The following is a 6,000-nucleotide window of genomic DNA, read 5'->3' as shown; positions in this document are numbered from 1 at the left end:
GAAGCCGTCTGTTGTAATCTATCTTGAATTTTCTGGGCTGTTCCAAATGTTGTTTGGTTATTGTCATCCCTTATTTGTTCCCGTTGAATGTTATCTTCCTGTACGTCGTCCTGCACATAAGCCAAAGGGGTCTTCTTAGCTAATATTACATTAAGGAGCAACTTGTTTTCTTGTGTGTTTAAATTTACACATTCCCTTCGACCAGTTAAAGCAGAAATTGAAATTTATAGGGAGAAAATATAATCACCCTTTTACTTTTATGTCGTACACTTATGTCTTTGAAGGTAAAAGGAGACAAATCGTTAATAGAAATGAGTTATGAAAAAAATAGTCTAGTTTATTAAGAACGTAAGAGAGAACGGCAGAACCTCAATATTGTGTTCATCACAAAGGACCTGAATAATCATTATGGAAATTGGACTTCGGTGGAATTGCCTTAAATCGTAATATGTTGTAAATACTGTGATCCTGAGAAAAAGTCTCAATGGGCACAACCAAAAATTATTAACCGTTTGGCCACTACTACGAGGTCACTTTCTTGAAAACAGCAGAAGATAACGATATTCAAGATTTCTGTGGAATTGTATGAAACCGTGAAAAGGTTTAGATCTTCTCATCCAATCTCAGAGCCCGAAAAAGGGATGGCGAGAGTAGCTGCCAACATCATTTAAGCATAGGTAACATCCCGATATTCATCTTGCGGGACAAAGGAAAGCCCGGAATACCCTAGACAAAATGACTGGCATGGGCCGAAACTCCCGAATACGAACAAATGCTCTACCTGCTGACCTACAGTTGCTCGGTAGCCACAAATTAATACTTCTTCTCAAGATCACAAGCTCTACAGCATATCACAGTTTCATTCATTTTCACTAAAATTCAAAATATCAATACTCGGCTGTTTTCAAAAATGAGGACCTGTAGTGGTCAAAAGTTCAATGGTTGATGGTTGTGCCCATTAAGACTTTTTCCCAGGATCACAATATCTACAACATATCACGGTTTCGGTCATTTTTACCGAAGTCCAGAATACCGTTATCTTCGATTGTTTAAAAAAAGTGGTCCTGTAGTGGCCAAATGGTTAGTGATTGGTGGTTGTGCCCATTGAGACTTTTTTCAGGATCACAATATCTACAACACATCACGTTTTCAAGCAATTCCACTGAAATCCAATTTCCATAAGAATTGTGCGGATTTCTTTACGTCGATTGAATCAAACTAAAAATTCCTTGCTCCAACGGAGAGCACAAGGTATCCGTTGAAATCTGTGATCTTAATTCTTTCCATTAACGTACCATTCATGGCTCCCTGCTCATTATCAGAGAACAGTAGTCATATTCGTCAATTATACCACCCAGCGTTAGGCGGGTAATTGTTGAAGCATCATGCATTTCCGGACATTTGATCACAATAGGGCAATCCTTACTTTTTGACTTCCGAGTTTTTTTAGCCTCACACCATAAAATGGTTCAATATCAGACCGAAGCAACTCATGAGAAAAATTAACTCAATTGCATAATATTAAGTGGTACCTCAAGCAACCTCAAGTTTTTAATTCATTTACAGTATAGAATATAAGACAAAGGTACCTTGTAAGTTTGGAAAGAAATTGTAATTTAATAAACTTATATTGTGGAGGTAATACGTATTAGGCAATTAAAGGTAAGATGTCAATATTGTCAAGTATGTGTTTGTGATCAACAAGTACCTCAAAACCACATTTCACATTGCTCCCCTCATATTGAAAATTTTGGACCTGTATCCAAGACGGTGAACCTCAAGATGTCCACCACGATGATAGTATACTGTATTATATGCAGTCTTACCTCCATTACTCCTATCCAAGATATGGTGTCACTTCCTCTAGCCTTTCCAAAGTTACGTGTTAAATTTGACCAATATTGTGTACTGTAAATATTTCCAGCAGGGTCATTGAATATTCTAAATTTTATTGAAATAACATTTTTGACATTGTGACTAATGTCAATTCATTTGCTAATGTCAATTCGGTGTAGAAAGAGCAAGAAGGAAAAGGGAGTCCGCAATCTGGCAATGCTGCGCTAAATATCATGTACCATTGGCTACTGCTCATGTTGCTTCTCATATGAAAAGAGCTGTAGTTACATCACTTGATTCAAAACTTATAGGAAACTTCTAGTAGATATGGAAGCTAAAAATTTGGTACAAGTATAGGATTGGTGAGACAAACAAAGGAAAAGATCCGAAAATGCAATTTTCGTCTCCAAAAAGGAAAATTAGTGGCAACTGCAAAATTACATCACTTTGATTCAAAATATATAGGGTACTCACTTCCCATAGAGAAAGAAACTTTGCAATTTGGCTGAATGATACAAATAAACGAAAAAATTCCGAAAACTAGTAATTTTCCCCTCCAAATTTGAATTTTAACCGGCAGTTGGAAAATTATGTTACTTGACAGAAAACCTACGAGAAACTTCCACTTGACATGGGAAATTGAAACTTGACAATTGAAAATTAAAAATTAGTGATAAATTAAATGACAAAACTGTGCATTTTCCCTTCCATAGATGAAAATCAAGAAGAAAAAGAAAAATTACATGTAAATTGCTTTCCTTTCTGCAGACAAGGAAATTTGAAGGTTAGTACAAATTGAGGGTTGTTGACAAAATAACGGAAAGAATCCAAAACCAGGAAATTCCTTTATTCAAGTAGAAAAATAATACGCAAGTGCAGAATTATATTACAGCTACATACTTTATTTAAAACAAGAAAATGGGCAGTAGACATGAAAATATGAAATTTGGCAAAAAAAATAATATTAGGGACAGAAATAGAAGAAAAATTGGAAAATTGGAAATGTCCCCCCAAAGAAGAAATTTAGGTGGCAGTGGAAATATTACATTTATTTGCATAACTCGACTCAAAAATTATAGAGAACTTCCAGTAGATGTTCAAACTTGAAATTTGACATAAATGTAGGACTTGTAACACAAATAGACCAATAAAACGGAGTCTCCCGTCCAAGAAGGAAAACTAAGGGATAAGTGCAAAATTACATCACTAGATCCAAAACCCAAAGTGTATTTTCTGGAGACATAGAAACTTGAAAGTTGGCAAAAATGTAGGATTATTGATACAAATAAAGGAGTCATTCCGAAACCTGGAAATTCGCCCCAGGTAGGTAATTTAGGGGACAAGGTAAAGAAATTACATATAGTTATGTCCTTCGGTTCAAAACCTGTCTCCTGTATCCAAAAGATATCTCCTGTAGACATGGGAACTACAAAATCCGAAAAATGGAAATTTCCAATCCAAGAAGGCTAATTCATGGGCAAGTGCAAAATTACATTACATTTACGATACTTGATTGAAAACATATAGCGACCTTCCCGTCCATCTATAAAGCTAAATTACTGGGAAGTGCAAAATTAACCTCACTTGATTCAAAACGTACGTGATACTTCCTGAAAGCAATAAAACATAAACAGAATACTTCAACAGTAGCGTTTGATTCAGGAAAACTGAAACGATGCCAAGTTTTATCGAAGTCCGAGAATTTGCAACTCAAAGCTACAAACTTTTGTGCTGACAACAAGTTCTATACAGCATCGACTCGAGAGCTTTATGCTTGCCAAGTTGTTCTTACCGTTATAAAGTTGCAAATTTCATTTTTCGATTTTCGGATTAAAATAGAACTTAGCATCATTTCAGACGTCTATTCTTGTTTCTGACACGGGACACGTTGGCTCAGTAATTGAGCGTTCATTTCTGGTGCATGGATTCCCTGGTTTGATCCCTGCTCGCGCCAAGTGGACTTCGTGTTGAACAAACACCATATTCGTTTGTTTTCTCGGGGCTCTCCTGTTTCCTCTCACCTTATTCATTCCACCATTGCATTCATTTCTCATCACCACCGTCTCCTTTAGCCTAGACGGCATAAGCGTAATACGTAAAACTGAGATTTCATTTATTTTTATTTTTATTTTTCTGACCAACTAAAGTGATAAATGAACAAGAACTTGGCTCTATTTTACACATGTTTTGGGTGGGTTTGCTTTAAAGTAATGAGACATTGCAGTAAAACATCCTATTACCCCTTTATTTCTATGACGTGTCCGGATTATAGGTTATAGGTAGACTGATATATAATGATATGGTATAATTTGTTTAACGATTCATCCAATACCACTTTCCATTTTAACCCGCAAATGTAAAAGTAACTTTACCGTATTTTACGGACTAAACATGAACCTTAAGTTTCAAGCAATTTTTAAAAGAAAAATACCGTAAAACTTTTAAACATTTATATTATTAGATTGCAAAGCCAGGCTTAAAAAATCTTAGTTTATGAAACTAAACTATGCGCTATTGAAATTAGTTTGTATTGTCTGCACGGCGAAAGAGCCAATCAACGTTTGGTGGGGAAAGATGTTTCGTCGTAAGTAGGTTGGCGCTGCCATCAGTTTTCGAGCGCGAAGTCATGGGTTGTCGACTGGTTAGTTCCGTCGTCATATGTTAGAGGCACTACGGTTCGCCTTGTTTCCCGTTTTTCACAGAGTTTACGGTATGAGTAGTAGGGGCCCGCGTATATCTCGCCGAGTCAGCAAAAATTTTTGTGACGTCATAGGTCAAAGGTCAATGACCTTGGCCCGGGGTCAATGACCGAGGGGTACCTAGGACCACCCCCTCTAAATTTTGACAGGGGTACCATGGCCCACCCCCTAAATTTTGGCAGGGGTACATAGGACCACCCCCCTTAAATTTTAGAAATTGCCAAATCTAAAAATTTGATATGGTAGCCTAGGACCACAGTATGTACCTCTATCAGTATTGGGGGTCTATGTCGTTCCCTTTCATGGGTAAAAAATTGCCAAAAATTCAATTTTCGGGGGGTTTTGACCTAATTTATCCCCTTGGATGAGGTGTTATTACCCTATATAGTTATATGGGCGTATACAGGGGTCCATTCCCTTTCATAAGACATGGGTATATTAATGCACCCCTTGAAAAATTTGGGAGGGGTACCTTGGCCCACCCCTTAAATTTTGGAAATTGCCCAATTTAAACATTGGGTATTATAGTACAGGACCCTAATATGTATCATGATAAATTTGGGTGGTCCACCTCGTCCCCTTTTAGGGGTACAAAATTGCCAAAAATATAAACGTAAGCAATACGTTATACCACGTGTTTGGTTTTCGGCCTAATTTATCTCCTTGGATGAGGTCCTATTACCTTATATAGTTATATGGGCGTATACAGGGGTCCATTACCTTTCATAAGACATAGGTATATTAATGCACCCTTGAAAAAATTTGGGAGGGGTACCCTGGCCCACCCCTTAAATTTTGGAAATTGCCAAATCTAAAAATTGGGTGTGGTAGCCTAGGACCATAGTATGTACCTCTATCAGTATTGGGGGTCTATGTCGTTCCCTTTCATGTGTAAAAAAATTGCCAAAAATTCAAATTTCGGGGGTTTTTGACCTAATTTATCCCCTTTGATGAGGTGTTATTACCTTATATGGTTATATGGGCGTATACAGGGGTCCATTCCCTTTTATAACATATGGGTATATTAATGCACCCCTTGAAAAATTTGGGAGGGGTACCTTGGCCCACCCCTTAAATTTTGGAAATTGCCCATTTTCAACATTGGATATTATAGTACAGGACTCTAATATGTATCATGATAAATTTGGGTGCTCCACCTCGTTTCCTTCTAGGGGTACAAAATTGCCAAAATATAAACGTAAGCAATACGTTATACCACGTGTTTGGTTTTTGGTCGATTTTATCCCCTTTGATGAGGTGTTATTATTCTATATAGTTATATGGTCATGTATAGGGGTCCATTACCTTTCATAAGATATGGGTATATTTGTGCACTCCTTTAAAAATTTGGGAGGGGTACTTTGGCCCACCCCTTAAATTTTGGAAATTGCCCAATTTAAAACATTTGGTATTATAGTACCGGACCCTAACATGTATTATGATAAATTTGGGTGGTCCACCTCGT

This window comes from Thermobia domestica, chromosome 3 (genome assembly GCF_964235325.1).
Source record: "Thermobia domestica chromosome 3, izTheDome1.hap1.1, whole genome shotgun sequence".
NCBI lineage: Eukaryota > Metazoa > Arthropoda > Insecta > Zygentoma > Lepismatidae > Thermobia > Thermobia domestica.
Note: the sequence above shows the minus strand (reverse complement) of the source record.